This window comes from Molothrus ater, chromosome 12, assembly GCF_012460135.2.
Source record: "Molothrus ater isolate BHLD 08-10-18 breed brown headed cowbird chromosome 12, BPBGC_Mater_1.1, whole genome shotgun sequence".
Classification (NCBI taxonomy): Eukaryota; Metazoa; Chordata; class Aves; order Passeriformes; family Icteridae; genus Molothrus; species Molothrus ater.
In genome coordinates this window covers 893,396-912,821 of record NC_050489.2, presented here as the reverse complement: position 1 = coordinate 912,821, position 19,426 = coordinate 893,396, and positions in this window count along the sequence as shown.

Here is a 19,426-nt window from a genome sequence, read left to right as displayed (position 1 = left end):
AGAATTTTTATAACAATTTGCCTTCCTAATCTATTTGCCAGTTGCCAGTCCTTCAGGATTTTTCACCTCTTTTGCTTCTGATGGACCCTAATTCTTAGCTGAATGTGCATGAATTTCTACTGATCAGACCTGTCTGCTTTTCCAGATGTTTCCAAAACATAATTGTGACACTGGGGCTTCATTTTGTTCTGAGAGAATTTGGTTTCTGACTCTGGTTCTCAGTTGCCTTGCCAGTGCTCTGTGCCCCTCTGGGATGTGTGTTTGAAGTAGGTAGGGTAGAGACCAAACATTTCTGAAACATAATCCTGTGTGTTCTTTTTGTGTAAGAGCTGATGGGAGGAGTCACTATTACACAGACTCATCTATGGAAAGTTTTTTTGATAGAGTGAGATAGTCTGGTAAATTCAGAGGAACAAAACTACTCAGGGCACCTGCTGGAGCAGCTCTAGGGGAAGGACCTGGGGGTGCTGGGGACACAGAGCTGTCCCTGAGGCAGCAGAGTGCCCTGGGGGTGCTGGGGACACAGAGCTGTCCCTGAGCCAGCAGAGTGCCCTGGGGGTGCTGGGGACACAGAGCTGTCCCTGAGCCAGCAGAGTGTCCTGGGGGTGCTGGGGACACAGAGCTGTCCCTGAGCCAGCAGAGTGCCCTGGGGCCAAGGAGGCCAAGGGTGCCCTGGGGACATGGGGAAGAGCCTTGGCAGCAGGTCAGGGGGGATCCTGCCCCTGTGCCCAGCCCTGGAGGCACCTCTGGGTGCTGTGTGCAGCTGTGGATCCTCAGCACAGCAGGGCCAGGAGCTCCTGGAGCTGAGCAAGGGCCTGGAGCATCTCGGTGCCCAGGAAAGGCTGAGGGAGCTGGGGCTGCTCAGCCTGGAGAGGAGCCCCAGCTGAGAGGGGCCCTCAGCCCTGGGTGTCCCCGTGTGCAGGGAGGGGCAGAGCAGGGCCCAGGCTCTGCTCCGGGCCCAGCCATGGCCCCAGAGCCACGGGCAGGGCCTGAGCCCAGGAGCTGCCCCTGCCCATGCCCAGAGCTCCTGCCCTGGGCAGTGCCCAGCCCTGAGCAGGTGGTGCACAGAGGCTGTGCAGGCTCCTGCCTGGGGGTACTGCAGAGCCACACGGACACACTGCTGTGCCCTGGGCTCTGGGATGGCCCTGCTGGAGCAGGGAGGTGCCACCAGAGCAGCCCCTGTGGGCCCTTCCAGCCTGACCCCCCTGTGGGGTCAGAAGCAGGACAGGAGCTCTATGACAGTGAAAACTCCAACCACCAACAAAACAAATTAAGATTCCAGAAGTTATCTAAACTATGTCCCAATTCTCTTGATCAAATTTCTCTCTGTAGGCTTGGATGACTCAACATTATGCACAGAATTACATTAGGAACAAACTTGAAGACTGTAAGCATTTCTGGGTAATTCTGCTGAATCAGGATGAAATCATAAATTTTCTGTTGATAAAATCTATAACTGTTTAGGCTTCATAAGTCATTAAATCCTAATAATGAGTTAGATGTTTAGTAAAATTATGTTTAAACTTGAAAGCAGTTGGGATTTTTTGCTATAGATGCCTTACTTTCCCAGCAAACTTAAGAAGAATATTTAAGAAGTCTGCTCCTGATTGTGATGAATTTGTCCTGAAAACATGGAAATGTCTATTTCAGGAGTTATTTTCTTCATACAAGTGACAGTTTTTAATGTGCTTCTTTTTTGTTTCCCTTGAAGCACATCGTACCTCATATTTGTCCAGCTTAAAAAGGCAGCTCAGCACTATATATATATATATATATATATATAAATTCCCCCTTTTGAAGCTGCCTAAAAAGAAAGCCTGAAGCAGTAATCAAATGAAAAGAGGCATGAATTTTAATCCGCTACCAAAGTACACCTTCAAACTTCAAGTGATAATTTATTTTTACTCAGAGGTCCAGCCAAGCATATCAAATGATGTGAGGAAATGGTAAGATAAAGCTTCTGGAAGCTCTTCTCTAGAAATGTGGGCTCATTTCTTTCTTAGGGAGTTATTTCTGGGCCAGTAATGTAGCAAGTAATATGGCTTACAAATAATGGTGATGAGAGTGGCATAAACAAAGGTCTTTTTATGAAATGCAGGAGGAGAAATTTTATTTCATTTATGGTACTACAATGCCTCAGACAGTCCAAACACTGGGATATATGTCAGACTGTCAGTGTGTCTCCAAAGCCTGAGTAAAGTCGTGTCCTTAGCAAAGCAAAGCAGGAAGCCCTCTGAGTACCTAGCAACATTTCCTCAGCTCCAATTTAGGTTTAGGAGTACAGGCTAAAAGTCAGTGTTCAAAGGTATTTGAAAATGAAGGTAACAATGTTGCTTTGTTGGTTTTTTTTACTGTTTTGTTTGCCTTTCATGTACATGGAATATTCAAATAGGACATAGAGCTAGCCCAAATTGCGATGTGTATAAAAATAATGTGAAGAGTTTGAAAACTCAATGAAAAAGGTGTTTTTAGTCTTTTTCTGACACCAAGCTGAGGCATTTTCAGACCATCCCCGGCCAAGGACCCTTCCCAACAAGTGAGCAGCCCCTGCCAGGGAGGGCAGGGGCACCAAGCAGTGGCTGCTGTGTTTTGTTGGGGCAGGGAAGTGCCCACGGTGTTGTGCTCCCACACCCAGCAAATCCAGCTGTGTAAATCCAGCACTGCAATCTGCTCACTGCTCTTCAGCCACAGCAGAAGGAATCTCACAATGGAAGATCATCATCTCAGCCATGCCTCATGTGGTCTGGGAGAACCCTTGGCTCTCTCTTCTGGAGATCAAGGAGTTTCTCCCAGTGTAGAAGCCCTGTCCTGTTCTGATTTGCTTTCACAAGCACAAAACACTCTTGAGTTTCCATCTTAAGTACTTTGATACTTATTTTTAATACCAGCCTTTGTAATTCTTAAAAATGGATTGGGTTTTTGATAGTTGAAATGGGAAGACCCTGATGATTACCAATTTTATTGAGAAACTCTTGTAGAATATAGATCCTCACATGAAATTAGGAATGCTGGATTTTGACAAGGTTTGCCAACCCCAAACCAAAGCTGTGACTGTGAACTTATCAAGTAAGCTTGCCATGAATTTTCTTAATGGTGCTATAAATAATATTTTAAGTGCTATTGAAAAATTATAAAGGCTGCAAAGAATTTTAACTCTGTGCAAATGGGGGAAAATCCAAATGCCTCCTTGGGCATTTTTGCTGCTTGTTCCAATACAGAAGCATGCAGAGCATATCTAAGATATAAATGGTGCAAGAGAAGTTGCCTTTGACTTATATTAGTAAGAAGATATGATTTTATTTGTATTAGTTGTATTTTAAAAATTTCAAGTCCTTTTAAAACTATCTCTAAATAGGGACAATACATTACTGAATTGTTACTAAACCCAGAATTTAGTTTTTCCACTTAAGTCTATTTACAAAGTACAACAAATAGGTGAAATGAAGACTCTAAAGATTGATAGGTATCTGTGTCAAATTATATGTATTTTTACTAGTTCACTGTAATGTAATCATTAAAATTTTATTGATTCCAAGGGGTTCAGTTGCAGTTCTAAAACCTGAGAGAATGCACAAGTCCAAAGTCAGAGCCTGTTTACAATAAACTTCCAGTTCTTTTGTTTCCTTTGTGCATCAGGGTGGCTGCACATCTCAGGAGAGATTTGCCAACTACAAATAGGAAAATATTGCATTTATTTATTAATCTAATGTGAAAAATCAAAGCAGCAGGGCTACAGCTGAAACCTGGGGCTGCACAGGTGCTTATATAAGAACAAAAAATCTTTCCTAGAAATCCCTGGATTTCAGCTTCCTTTGATACTAAGAAGAAACATAAATGTTGACAAAGATAAAACAATGTATTATTTAAGTAATCAGAGGGGACAGAGAAACTAGAAAACTAGAAAGTTCTACATGAAAGAGTAAATAATTCCTCCAATGTTGGGGTTAGTTTTTAGTAGACAAAACCTTGAGAGATTTGGGTTGCACATGGATCTTCCTGTGGAAAGCTGGAGTAATGGAATGTGTCTGTTTGTGGTGAGGACAGTGTTTGCAACAATAAATATCAACAAAACCAGCAATCAGTTCAAGAAAAGGATGGGTTTGCCAGTAGGTCTCTGTCTCTTGAGGCTTTTTTCCTTCTATGGATTTTCATCCACAGCACCCCCATGTATTTGTTTTCTCATCTGTGACATGGTAATACAATTTTGAGGGTCCCCTTGCAACATTGCTCACTGACCATGTAATGATAGAAACAAATTTTGGGGGTTCATGGCTCCTGACCCTCACGACTCCTCCTGGGAGCTGAGAGAGCAGCTCCTAAGTTTTAAATGGGCTTTAGACCAGGGAAGAGTTCTGAATATTTAGTTTAAAAATGTGAGGGTGTGGGATCCTAAATGTTGACTGGGTGTAAAAATGTAAAGGTTTTATGCTGCTCTCTAGTCTGCTTTCAGAAGCAATCTGGTGGAGGTGGTTGTTAAAACATTTTTAATAACATTCAGTGCCATGAGGTACAAATGGAGTGTGTTCCCTGCCAAATTATTACATTTTGTCTTTTTGCTTTTGGCTGAGTGCAATAACCCCTCTGCAGCTGAATACTTGTTAAATTCTGTACTGAGTATTTGGCCATGTGAGGAGTCCACAACTCTTAGCATTGGGACCTTCAGTGAAATATAAACTTTGCTGTTGGAGCTTCATTGGTGATGGTCTTGCTTTTTAATTAGATTTAAGTTTGTAGGTGGCATCTTGCATTTTGAGGGCTTTTGGTTTTGAGGAAAAGGGTTAGAGGTGCAGTAAAACTAATCAGTTTGAACATCTTGTGCCAAAAATCTCTTTTAACTGAAAGCAGAAAGTATTTAAGTTGGTTTTGGTCCAGAATGAATCATGGTCTATACAGGAAATCACAGCACATGAGTTCTATTACAGAGTTTCCATGAGTGCCACATGAGTTACACGTATTCACAGGTATTTGTCTTTAATAAATAGATTAATGATGCAAAACACAAGGCCTGGACAACTGGGGGTTCCTAAACCCACTTTTCAATTAATTCATAATCACTTTCTTCTTTCAAACATCCAAATTAGCAAATGTATTTGCTAATACTAGAGAGTTTGGGAGTGTGTGGAATTCAGACATGATTTTTCATTCTTGCACAATTTTGTGCATTTCATGGGAACATGAAGCCAATATTTCTGTAATTTATAGATAATATGAGTAGAATGGGTATTTTTGAAAATGTTGCTTATTTTGTACTGAAGTGTTTGTGAGTTGTTTTTTTTGGGAGGAGGGCCCATTTCTGAAACCATTTATGATGCTGAGCAATTTTAGGAATCAAAAAGTCTCTAGTAAATCCTGTATAAATATGGAAAAAGAGAAAAAATTGAGCAGAGGTCTGGTTACCCACATTATTTACTGATCAGAGATTCCAAGTATTTTAGAAGCTCTACATAGTTAGATGCTTTAGGCTTTATTTAGACAACAAATCCCTTTGAAGCAAATTAAGTCCATACTTTAAGGTTCTGGTATGGGGACTTCGAATCCCTTTTTATGACTTCTTTTTCCACATATAGAAATTCTTAATGTCCTTGTTGCTTTCCTGAGCATTGCTGTGTATTGATTGTTACCAGCCCTATGCTGGCCATTAACAATCAGGGTAAAAGAAAATCTGTGCTCATTTATGGAGCTACAAACACACACCAAGGTGTGTGTGTGTCTCTTTTAAAGTACCTATTTTAAGGCTGCTTGTCCATGGAAGCTCTTCAGCTAAGGAAAAAAAAATGAATGAGAAAATGATGTATTCTGAAAAATATTCTATGTTTTTTTTCTTATACAGATATGAGAACTGATGCCATGTCACAGTAAAACTTGGGGTTTGAAGCCCTTTGGCCCTCTGCCTGCTGTTGTTTTTCAGTTGAGGGGAGAACAGGAATGAGCAGGGGACAGTCTCATGTGAAAAATATTCATAACATTAAATTTATGTGGATGAACCTTCATACAACTTAAAATAATTTTCTTCTAGTGAAAGCAGGATTTCCTTGCCTTCCCTCACTGCTGCATCTCGTGAACAGAGAGGTGAAAGAAAACTACTGAGCAATCATTCACAGCCTGAGCATGTCATGTATAGAACAGGGAGACTCCACAGCTGTGCTTAAGGCCAATTGGCAATCGCTGTCCCGAGGGAATGGAGGCTTTGGGATGGAATTCTCTTTCAAAAGCCAGCTCTGCTCTGCTCTGCTCTGCTCTGCCCCTCCCAGGGAGGGAGGGACCTCAGCCTTTGGCTGCAGCATCAGCTGTAAAGATACACGAGGCAGGCTTAGGAGGAAGGCTATGCTTTGCAAGGCATTCAAATATCCTAAATTTCAGTTCCTTCCTAAGAAGGAACACTCAGGGGTTGTGCAGAGCTCTCTGGTTGCTCTGGAAGGGCTGTGCAATCCAGGGTTCTCTACAGCTGTAAATCCACTGTGTTCCAGGTGGGCTGTGCCAGGGAAACTGCACCTGGAGACACAGCATCCCAGGAAATGTGGTGTGTGGCTTGTCAGGAAACACTCTGTGCTCCTCAGGCTTTAAAATCCAGGAGAGAGGTTTCCTGGCTGAATTTTAGCTTCTTCCCACCGCGTGTTTAGAGAGCTCACCTCCCACACCCGAACAACACCAACATTTGGCAAGGCTGCTTCTGACCCAAAGTGAGATTCTTCTCTTGAGTCACAAACAGAAGCCAGCATTATGTGCTACTACAGCTATGAAACCTTTAACAACATTTGAATCCCAAAAAATCACCCCCCTCAATATCACTATTGCCTGGCAAACAGTGAGACAATGCCCTCCATAGCTGTAGGTAAGTTCTTAAAAGTTCATCCTTTTCCTGTCTCAATTACCCAGCTCTTGCCTCAACTTAGGTGTGGCCACCTCTATTTTTTCTTTTTTTTTTCCCCTAGCAAGCTAAGTGTCTTAAACTTGTGGGTCTCTTCATGACATTCATGTGTTTGATGCTGAGAAGAGATGGGCTGTAAAAATTCTGGCATAATTTAGGGCTCCTTGGAAGTGTCTTTTGATATGTAATCAGCTGTGTCTGATGCTGAGGAGAGCAAGCTGTGCTTTAGGGACAGGTTCAAAAGTGCTGCTGTGAGAATATGGAACAGGGGACTTTCCACTTCAATGGAAGACTGGCTCCTCATTTCTGTTATTTAATGGTGGCTTAAATCCTAAAAAATTGGGTTTTACTCCTTTTCCAATTTGATTTTCCCTTCTTGTTAGCTAGAAAGAGAGATAATAAAAACCTAGGACATAGAAAGGACTAAAAGTGACCACTGGCTTTGTGGAGACCCTGCTATGAACAGATGCTTCCTTCAAAGTAGTCCCAGTGCTGTGAATTGTACATCCTACCAGGAGGAAAACAATGGGATGGAATACCAGCAGCAATAGTGGAAGAGTTATTATAGGCTCTGGGGCTGTAATCCTCTGGAAAGTTTCATCACTTTGCAATGAAGCAGAGGTTTGGAGTGTGATTTTCTTTTCTAGTTGAGCTGGTTGGTTAAAAGGGTGACAGAAATCCTGGCTGCCTACCTGTGATCCATGTCAGGGACAGGTAATGGAAGTGCTGATAGTTCCAAAGGGGCTGGAGGCTGGGATTGCTGTGGAATACCGAGACCCGGGGGTGGGCAGAAGCAGGGAAAAGTCAGGAAAACCCTCCCCATCCCCATAGGCTGGATTTGTAAAACACAGAGTTTGTATTTGAAAATGGCTTATGTTGTATTTCTTAAGGCCTGTGTGATGTTCTCAAAAAAGATGGACCCAAAATAAAGAGGAGACAAATAGCTGAAAATGGAAAACTTTGTGGTCTCAGAATCCTAAACATACAGTTAGAGCCTATCAGTGACACTGATGTCAAGGGAAGGACTACATAAAACATGGTAAAATAACTTGGAGACAGATTTAACAGTCATGGCTAAATTTGTTTTAAATAAATCAATGATTTAAACAACACCAATTTGATTGAGACTGCTTTAGATAAGAAGTGGTTGTAAATAGCTGAAATTCTTTGGTTTATGACTATTGACATATTAGTAGGAAAAGCTGTCATGGGTAGCTGTGTAAGCTTTGGTCTGGCCCATTTGCAGCTGGTTTGTGTTATGCCAAAGCTTGTGGATCAGTCAGAAATGTGATACAAAGAGGAGAATATTTCCATCAGTACAACAGCAGAATGTTCAACATCAAAACCTGAGAACTACTCAGAGTCCAGTGCATTCTGCCTAGAGCTGGGTGCTTGTTGGAAGTTGAGATGAATATTCTGCACTCTGCCCTTATCCTAAGTTATTAATAAAAGGGAATCAATACTTTCATTATTATTACTGGTGCTTTGTAAAAACAGTCTGGCAAACTTCTGAGTCTTTTTTGAAACTGATGGTTCTGTTGCATCACCAATAAATTATTTAGCTTCTGAAGGGGCAGGGGATTTTAAGAGGCATCTCAGCATCTCCTGTTGATGTTCTTTGTTGATTCCCATGGCAGCCCATTTCCTCTGAAGCAACTAATATTCCTACTTATGAGATGTTTAATTATGAATTCCCCTGCCTTATCAAACACCCAAAATGTTGTACTTAGTCCTCAGCACTAGGGACGAGTAGTTTTTTTTTCTGGTTCTAATTCTCTTTCCTTCTAACATGAGCTGCTAAACCTGCTGATCCAAATCTCAGGATCTGCGTGTGCCTGTGCATCAAACCCCACCCAGACACGCAGGGCCCGTGGGTTTGATGCTCAGATGAATCAAATCACATTTGCTTTTATTCTCCTGTAGTATTTTTCTGCCATTAAAAAGTTCAGTCCTCAGGCTGGTCTGAAGCCATACAGAGCTCCTGTGATTTCAGGGGAAATCTTTGCATGAAGACTCACAGAGGATATTTTAAAGAAACTGTATCTGTAGTGTTGTCTGGCTTAATATAATGTTGCCTCAAGAACCACACTTTGAAAAGCTCCAGTTTCCTCCTTGAATGGCTGCTTTGTTGGATTGATCCTTTTTTTTTTTTTTTCAGACAGGAGGAGGAGAAAACTTCTAATACTGTGGATCTGGGTGTTTAGAATAGTTAATGTGATGGAGCCTGGGCATATGAGTTAAGGTTTTAATTTGTTCATGATTCTAGTTATGTTGTGCAAGGCTGAATGAGGATCACTGGAGAAACCCTTGTAAATTTACAGTTTGGGGTTTTTTTCATCTTACAAATTCAAGAGTTCCATAGATATACATATGATTTGGGAAGCTCTGTACCTCTCCTTTCCCATTCAGGTACACAAAGTATATTATATTATATTTGTCATAATTATAGAAATAGCTCAGCAGAGCTAATAAAAATATCAAAGAAAAGTCAAAAGAAATGAGAATTTAAAATATACACAATACTGAAGATAGATCTTATTGGTTCAATTCTAGAAAAGTGTTTTTTAGCAGAAGAAAGACTGCCAGTAAGGCCACTATTCCACTAAGGCTTGTAGATGCAGCCTTTGGGTTTCTGTCCTGCCATTTGCCATTCTTCATGGCTGAAACTCTGCTGAAACTTTAAACCAATGCTTCTCATTCCTTACCAAGCCATGAGGGAACCTATTCTCTTCAATATTGGTTAAATCCAGTATTTCCATTTATAGAGGAAAAGAGAATTCTTACTACAGGAAGGTTGTAAAGAATTTGGTGTGAAATGATGCAATTAGGCAGTTGTGGAAATGAGGATGTTGGAGCATAAGAGAATAGGGGCTTGCAAGGCAGTGTTTTCTATTACTTCTAATAGGATTTCTTAGGATTAATGGATCAGTAAAAAATGAAAACTGACAGCAGGGATGCCTCTACCAAAAGCTGAACAATTCTGTAGATCCTGGTCTTGGAAATATTGCTGGTCTGGAATTGGAAGTCTCTCACCCACTCCCCACAGCTGAACACTAAGCAGCTCCCAAAAAGAGCATGCAGGTGATTTTTTCACTTTCACAAACAAGGATGAAATGAATCTAAGGAGATTATTTTTGCAGTTGAACTTGAGTCCTTGCTGAACCACACTTATGCTGCTAAGTTTAGTAAGGGTGCACTGATAACATTTAAGTTGTCACTGAGATGAGTCTTTGGCTGGGTTTGCCCAAATTCAGGTTCTTTGGTGCAAGCAGCTGAATGTCTCAACCAATGACAAAAGAAGAAGAGCAATGCTCAGGTTTGTTATGAGGTGGAAGAATGAAATGATGTGGAAATAGCAAATTTTCAGTTAAGAAAGAGAGATTGTTTTTGGTTGTGTTTTTAAGGAGAGAGACACAGAAGAAGGGTGGAACTCCATTGGGGGAAAAAGCAGCAGTGACAGAAACACAGCAAAGCAGGACAGGGTGGCTGGCAGGGAAGGTAAGGGATCTGAGGAACTATTTAGTGATCTTGTTCCTGTTTGGGGCTGAACTGGTGTGGTTTCATACCCTCAACAAAGGTGCTGCTCCGTGTGGATGTGGTGTCCAACTTGTTCTGGAATCATCACTCAAACTCTGATAAAGCACCTTTTGTTTTAGTAATAAATGCATATTGAATGTCCTTGTTTTGGTCCTGAATGAATCACACAAAGATGCTGCAGTGGAGATTTTGGCTGTGATGAGGATTTGTGCCCCTTTCCCTGAGTCACAGCTGGAGAGGGAGCAGGGCTGTGCCTTCAGCCCAGTCCCAGTGTCCTGAACCTGTCACCTCTGGGCTCAGCACGGGATTTGTGCAAAGCAGACCTTCCTCCTTGATTAAATCATCACTGCTTTCATCCTTTTCAAGCTTTCCAGGGTTATTGCTCATGTCAGAGGGATTGGACATTGCGTTACTGCCCCAAAATGACTCAAATTTCCTTAAAATTGTAGCAGTTCTGAACACCGTGGCAGCCTGAGAACCTGCACCAAGGAGCCACCAGCAGCAGCTGGGTTTGTCTCTCAGACTGGACTGTAACTCTGAGAAACATTTTTTAAATTAATTTTTTTAGAGGCTTTATAAAGGAATTAATTGTACTTGAAAGGTATTAACTGAAACATAATACAATAAAAGTAATCCAGCTATGAAAATGACAGGTTTGGTATAAAAGGGTGCATCTTTGAAATCTGAAAGGCCAAATTTTACTGTAATGACAGTAAAATATTCTAAATTTCATATTAGCTAGTGAGATACTATGACCTGGCCTCAACTGGCTTAAAAAAGTGCAACATAAGAAATTGATGGAGGAAGGAAAAGAATAGGAAAATGAAATTTCAGGAACTGCTACTGTAGGAAGGGGTTTAAGCAATTTGTAGATAAGAGTGTGTCCCTCTCTCTCATGGTTCAGAACCTTGTGACTAAAAGTACATTGTATTTGTCTGCTCTCTGCCAAACCCCTGCTGCTGGAGCCCACTGGAGTTTCCAGATTTTCAGGCAATTCAGTTGATGTCACCACCCCAAATTTTTGGCTTTTTGTGCCTTCCCATTTTCCTTAAAATCGAATTAATCCAGTACACCTGCAAATAATACTTAGTCCTGATTATGAATGTATAGCCTCCCATGAAACAACTATTTTAAAACTAGAAATAGGATGCTGGTTTTATTTTTTATCATTAGGAATGGCAGAATGCTTCTTCCTGGGAGAAAAATCTGCAGTGCCAATGGTGACAATATCAATTCCCTCTGTATTTCAAGCCAATGAAATAAACTATGTTTGGTTTATGATAAATAACCTTGTATTGCATTAAACCTTCAAATATTTTACTGTTATTAACCTAAAAACCATCAATGTTGTATACTACACAGAATTTCCATAGGAACTTGATTTATGCTAAGCTGCATTGTATAAAATAAACAAAAAACAAAACAAAACCACAACACCTTGCTAAAGCTAAACCACCTGTTAAAAATAAAAAAAAAAGGAAGGAAAACGAACTCCAAAGACCATTTGGGAGAGGTTGGTGTTGTCCAGGTTTCACGTGTGGGTGAAGAGAGCTATTGAGGCAAAGCTGATTGGATTGGATTGGATTGGATTGGATTGGATTGGATTGGATTGGATTGGATTGGATTGGATTGGATGGGTCCAACCCCTCTGAGTGGCCTTTGGAGGGTGGGGCAGCCGGGCTGAGCCAGGCCAGGCTGATGGGGGAGCAGCAGAACTGCAACATGAGTCATTCCCCCTCTTCTCCTCCTTGCTCATGTTAGGCAAAACACATTGCCCATTATAATTTATGAGTAATAATGTTAATTGCCAGCTCTGTGTAATTGCTGTGGTTCAAGTATGGGCTGTTAATTGTCGTTTGTATCAGAGCCTTGACTTTTCTGAGCAGCCATGGAATGGGAGTTTTAATTACCAAGTTCCTTGCTGCCATAAATGTCCACGAGTGATTTAGGAAACACAGGATTCCAGAACGGGTTTTGACAGGTTTTTTTTTTTTTCCTTGCAAGCCCTTCAGCTTGCTGGGGAAAATAACTGCAGTAAAACCAAAGCAGCACCATCAAAACATGACAAATAGAGTAACAGCTTCTGTAAAAGGGAGTTCTTTATTTGGCCAAAAACTTGCTGTAAGGAGGGGGTAGTGATGGCAAAACAAATGAATTAGGAAATAGACATTTCTTGACTTTTAACTGGTTTCTCTGTCACAAGAAAATGGGTAGGTTTGAAAATTCATAATTTTCATTAGTGAAATATAATTCCTGGAGGGATGGGGTTTGGTTTTTTGTTTGTTTGGCTTGGTTGGTTTTTGTTTTCTTTTCTTTTTTTGTTTTCTTTTTTGTTTTGTTTAATTAAATTTAACTGAATCTGTATTCAGCGAAGACAAGAGCTGGTTGTCAGTAGCTGATTTGGGGTCACTGATGGCAAAGTGGACTCCAGCTTGCAGTTTGAAGGGTACATAAAGCACTGGCTGTGTTCCACAGTATGCATTGGTAAACTGCAGACTGCAGTAAAACCTCCCTGTTGCAACATAAATATGGCATGAAAGTTGATTAACCAGGTTTATGTTGTTAGCCAAGCCTGCAATCCATCTGGACTAAAAGGATAAAAATGAAAACTAAGTTGTTCAACAGCAAAACAGTGAGCCCAGGTTAGAAAAGGCAGAGGTTTGGACATTGAAGTTCCCAGCAAGATGAGCAGTTATTTGTTCTATCTGGTGCCTTGCTTAATTTTTTTTTTTTTTTTTTGGTGAAATAACTGTGATTTGTTGAGTTGAGGTCATTATCATTAAAGGAAGAGCTGTTTCTGTGTCTAAGTGTCTGAGTGGACTTAGGAAGAGTGGTGGGAAGTGTGGTAGAGTCCTCCCCTGCCCTGGGCTTGTTCTGTGTGTGCTCCTGGGGAGAGCTGCTCACCAGGAGCATTCACTTTGCAACTGGAGCAGTCCAGCATCTCTGAGACCTTCCTTCTGCTGTTTGGAGTGTCCTCAAAGCCATGCCCTACTCACCAGTCAAGTTTGGAATAAACTTTTCACTCTTTGTGCTGATACATTTGAAACCGAACCTTGGTATTGCAGGGACTTTATGGATCAACGTGATGGCAATTAAATATTCCAGATGTTGGTGGTGTTTTTACACAATGGCTATTTAGGAAAAACGATGTCTGAAGGTAAATTTATCACCCCAGATTCTGGAGTGGCAAAGGTGTGCTGAGGCAGCAGCTCTGGCCCAGGAAGGACTGAATTTGATGTATTTATTCATTATATGAGCATGAAATCAAGGCATTGTCTGGCTGACACGGGCCCTATTAGTGGCAAAGTGGGCTCAGTAGGAATCTTTCCCTGGATCAGAAGCAGCCCTGCTGATTTGATTTATGTTTGCTGAATTCTGCTGGCTGTCCTTGCAAAGTTTTATCCCTAATCAATATGGGCAGAGCCCTGGCAGTGGAGCAGCTCAGGAAATGCAGGAGTTTTATGTGGATCTGCAGAAACCCGTGGGATGTGTGCTAGATAAAGGAGAACAGTTCTCATCTCCTGAGCTCTTGAGGCTCCATGGTTGTTGTTCCCAATGAAAGACTCCTGTTTATTAACTCTGACTCCTGCAGAAGTCCCCCATCCAGGCTGAATCTGCAGCACAAAATCACATTGTTTCTAAAGCAATATGATTTTATGTTCCCAAATGGAGCCTGTCTTAACTACTTTTGTACTTATCACCTGCTCCTTCCCCTTTGTCCTGCTCCTTTTTATCATATTTAAATAGCAAGGCTCTTTTCCAACCACTCCAGTGTGATTGAACCTCAGTTCAGGGGGGTTCTCTGTTCAGCATTGCTGTTTTTGTGGCAGGTCGACTGCATATTGATGTTTGGCACAAAAAACCAAGGGACATTGCCTATTTTAAGTGAATATCCTATTTTTTTATGGAACTGTCAGAGTTCTAAATCAGTCACCAGAATCTGAGCTTATTTCCATTGATTGCTGAACAGTGTGGTAAATATTGTGCTCTTGCTTGCTTTTGAGACTCAGAAATTAAGCCTATTTATTTAAGATTTAAACTAATTATGGTTGCATAATTCTGCAACGTATGGAAACAGAATCTCTCCTAAAGAGCTGGTGGGGAAATAGAAGTTTAATTCGAGCCCACATGAGCTATAATTGGAATTTCAGTAGAATAGAGACTGGTCTGAAAGTATAGAAATGGTTTGGTTTATCCCTGCCTCTTAAAGTAATATTATGAATATGAATACCTTTATTTAATCAAGACAGCAGTATCCTGGGAAGGTGAAACGCTGGGTAATTTAAAGCCAAATACAAAAGCTCATGTTCTTCTGGGGATGGTGGTTTTGACATTGCAGGGCCAAGGTCAAGAGCTCTGCAAGCTGAGACACAATAACTTGTCAAGATTTCCTGGTATTAATTAGGGCTTGTAAACAAAAAAATTATTATGTGCACATAATTCCTTCATTTTTGTTCTGCTAATTCGCTGTTTTAATAAGCATGCTAAAAATAATACTATTTTTAAGGTTGATGAAAAATCAAACCTTGTATTTATTTATTGAGAAGAACCCAGGAACTTTGTTCTCCTCTGTTTATGGAATTGATGCTGCTTTCCTGTTTGGAAGGAGGGCTGGTGTAAAAGAGATTCTCACAACACAAGCAGGAGTGGAGGATGTTTTTAGATTGTCTTGTAATTTTTGGGAGGAGTGAGAGGTAAAATTATCCACCTTAGAGAGAAGACACTTGCAGCAAGGAAATTCTGGTTCAAGCCTTAACTGGGAGGCAGCTGAGAGCAGCTTTTGCAGGCAGAGTAATGCCACGTGACTGTGGTGATACAAATTTTATTTCAGGAGCACTTAAGAAGCATATGCTAATGTTTTGTAAGGGAGGATGGCTTTGGAATGTCCTTTGAAATGAGAATCTCTGCCATTATTTAAATAGAATTTGTGTTTGCAGCATGTCTTAATTTATGTCTTGTCAAGGGCAGATGAGACAATTCCTGTCTGTAGAGATGAGATACAGATGGCTGGAAAGCAATCCAAGGAAAGCCAGCAGTGAGTGCTTTAGTGTGGCTCTGTGGCACCTCTGCCCTGCCTCCTGACTCATCTGGAGCGTCCTGCTGCACAGAGCACTGCACCAGTGCCTCTCACACACCCAGGGTGCAGAATAAACCCAGCCAGAGCCTCCCTGCTGAGGTTCCAGCCAGCACAGAAGTGTTCTGCTGTTCCTTCATGCAGGAGGAGCTTGTGTGAATTAGTGCTTCCAGATGCTGATTGTTCAAGAGGCAGAATTCAAAGAGCAGGACAGCTTCTGCTGCTTCAGCCCTGCTTCTCTCAGGAGACCTTTGGAGCTGCTCTCCACAGTTCAGTTGCCAGCTTTGGAGGGTGGGTCTTCTATAAATGAAGTTGTAGCTCAAGACATCAAGAATGTACGTGGGAGTGGAGGAGCAGGGCTGAGGGAAGTATTTCTGTCATTTGGGAGTATGAGAAAGCACCTTTAGGTTGTTCTGAACTGGGATTTCTCTTCAGAGGATGCCTGGGAAAGGTGAGGAGCTGAGTTTGAGCAGGAGCTGTGTGCATGGCATCAATAGAACACCAGGAGGGGGGAACACTCAGTGTGGATGCACTGGGGCACATATTGAGGAAAAATATTCACTGGGAGGGGCAGGAAAAGAAACCACCCTTATGATCCAGGCTTTCTCATCATTCCTGTGGGTCAGCTGTCCATGGAGATATACAGGGAATTCCTGTTCCTTAAAATAAGGCACTTTTTTTTGCTACTGCCTCTTATAACCTGGATGCATAGTTGGAAATATAAAACCAAGCCCCAAAAGCCCCAAACTCTGCCAACACTTCTCAGGGTATGGCGGACAAAAATTTGAAGTGAAACAAAGTGAAACAAAGCCCTTGGGTTACATTTCTTTAGAATTCCTTAGGGTTTGTTGTTTTCTTCTGAAGGCGCATATTTGGATGCAGACAGCTTCAAGACTTCAAATTTCTAATAGAATATCAGCAAAAATCCAAGATGGGTATTGAAATAACCTGATTTATTTTCCTAGTGATGGTACTGTTGGCACCTGGCACAGTTTTTTGTATTGTAGAATTATTGTCAGATGGCCTTTGTTTAAAGGCTTTGTAAACAGTAGGATGAACTAAATCAGAATTTACCAGTGAAGTCATATGGATTTCAGGGTGAATGTTCCAGAAGGGAGAAGATTAGAGTCTGACATCTATGAGGAGACTTAACAACAAATGTAACACGAGACAGAGGCTGAGGAGGGAGGGTCAGAGAGGGAAAAGGAAAAAAGCATTTTGTGCTTTTCAGCTGCCCTTTTTATTCAGCAGCAGTTGATATTTGTGTGTAATTATAGGGTGAAAACAGTCTCTATTTTAATGAAACTTTTGAAAAGAAAAGCTCAAGTTGAAATAGCCAAATGGACACTTGTCCATGAAGCTGACCCAGCCAAAATTCTGTGATGCCTTAAAACTCTTGGGTGTTTATGCTCGACCCCAAAATTGCTGGATTATTTGTATTTGCAGCCTCATCAGATTGACTGCAAAGCTGCCAGTGATCTTCCCTCTTCAGCTGTGGACAGTACCTTAACTGCAGGGATGATGCCATGTGGGGCATTGTTATATAAACCTAGTTTCTAGTCATCATTTTACACTTTCATACAGCAATTATTTTCCTTCTCCCGTCAGCTTCCCACATTTATACAGATCACAGGAAAGATATCCTTATGAAATGATATTTAACAATTGAGCTCTTAGCACATTTCTGTCAGGCTCTGAGCATATTGATGGTGACCCCCTTATTTAGCAGTGATTATAATTGATTTCTCACTACTCTTAATGCCAGGCAATGATTAGAGAATGAGCTATGGCCAACTCTCTCTTGTGGTGAGATTTTTTTATCAGGCAGTGCAAGATTGGAGTAGAACTGGAAGGGTCTTTTATGTATGAAAGCCTTTATGAGTATTAAAAAAAAAAAAGTAAAATGTGCTCATTTTAAATGAGTCTACTGACAAAACATTTAGCAATGAATGCTGCTGTTTGTGTTATTGTATTATCTCTAAATGCCAAGCCAGACTATCAGTACAGAACTTGCAGTCTGGCTCCTTTTGGCACTGGATATTTCATATTACTTTATATTTTCCTTACCCTTAAAAAGTCCACTCTCGTCCCTGATCAGATGCTCTCTTCTCCAAAGGGAGAAGAAGAATGGGAATGATAGAACAATTGGATTTAACTCTGCTGGGACTTCTCCTTGAGGGTTTCACAGGAGTCCTGTCAGCATTGCACACTGATGTGTGCACACATTTACATTTACCATTTGTACATGTTTACATCTGACATTTGTACATATTTACATCTGACATTTGTACATATTTACATCTGACATTTGTACACATTTACATCTGACATTTGTACACATTTACATCCTGACATTCCCCCTGCTGGGGTGGTGGAGACTGGCAAGGTAACAGGATCTTCACCCCTGGCCATGGCCTGGGAGAAAGGAATATCTCTGGATGAGGAGCCTTAGGAGGAAATGCCCCCAGGCCTGTGGGAATCCTCGAGCTCTGTGCAGGACCAGCCGTGGGGGTTGCTTTGCTCTTCTCCTCAGGCTTGGCAGGGTGTGTGCACACTTCTTCTCCTCCTGGAGAGTAAAGCTCCTGCTGGAGCTGGCAGCTCCTCCAGCCTGACTGCTCCAGGGTCAGTGTGGAGCAGACTGCTGCACCTGACTTCATAAATGAGCAATCAAACATCTGCAGAATATCAAACAAATGTAGAGGAAATCCAGAGCAGCAGAAAAAAACCACAGAATGGTCATCTCTTCTCCTGTCCCATCACCTTCTACCTTCTCCAATTCATCTTATCAGTGTTTGCTTTATGTTGTTTTTCTCTTTTTTATTATTTTTCTGCATCCCCCAGCTTGGCTAAATCTAGTTTTTTCTCATTCCAGCTCTGCCCTGTGCAGTCTGTTTCTGATTGCCATTTCTTCCAGTTAGTTCTCAATATTCAGATCCCACCTACCCACAGCAAGATCTCCTTGACATGGTTATTTACAGCAGACTTTCACTTGTAAACACACAAAATTTAATTGCTTTTCTTGCTTCCCGTGTTGCCTGCACTGTCTACCTTTTAAGCCTAATGCCACGCTACATCTGACAACAGAAATGAGAAGGAACGGCATAAAATTGGAGGCTTTTGTTCAAAATATCCCACGGATTTGTGAAACTTTGATGTGAGTTTTCTTCTATGACTCAAAGTCTTAAGAAATAGTAACATAATTGTGTTTCTCAGCTTTTTAAAGGAAGGTGAGTGTGGGGAGAGTGCTGTGGCACAGAGAAAAAACTCAACATTTAGCCATTAAAAATCCCCTGGCAGCATGGTAAGGAACCAGAACGTTGGGGTTTTTTCATGTTCACTTCCCCACTTTGCTTTTTGGCAGAAATGAGGAAAGCTATGCTCCCTGAACCGCTGGCCTTAGTGGGACTAAAGCTGTGCTGGGACACCCCAGGTTGAGAAGAGTGGGCCCTGACATTGATATTTATATTTTTTCCCCCAGGGCTGGTTTGGTTTTGGTGTTCAAGGTGTGCCCTGGGGCAGTGCCAGTCCTGCTGTGCCACCCACGGTGGGGAGGGGACACAGAGGGGACAAGAGCTGTGTGCCAGGGCTGGATGGGTTCAAGGCAGGTGTGGAACATCCTGGGAGCCCTGCTGCACTCGCATCCCAGCCAGCATGCCAAGGAGCTCTGCCTGCTCAGCTGTCCTGCAGTCTGTCTGCTCAGCTGTCCTGCAGTCTGTCTGTACAGCTGCAGTCTGTCTGCTCAGCTGTCCTGCAGTCTGTCTGTTCAGCTGTCCTGCAGTCTGTCTGTTCAGCTGTCCTGCAGTCTGTCTGCTCAGCTGTCCTGCAGTCTGTCTGCTCAGCTGTCCTGCAGTCTGTCTGCTCAGCTGTCCTGCAGTCTGTCTGTTCAGGTGTCCTGCAGTCTGTCTGTTCAGCTGTCCTGCAGTCTGCTCAGTTGTCCTGCAGTCTGC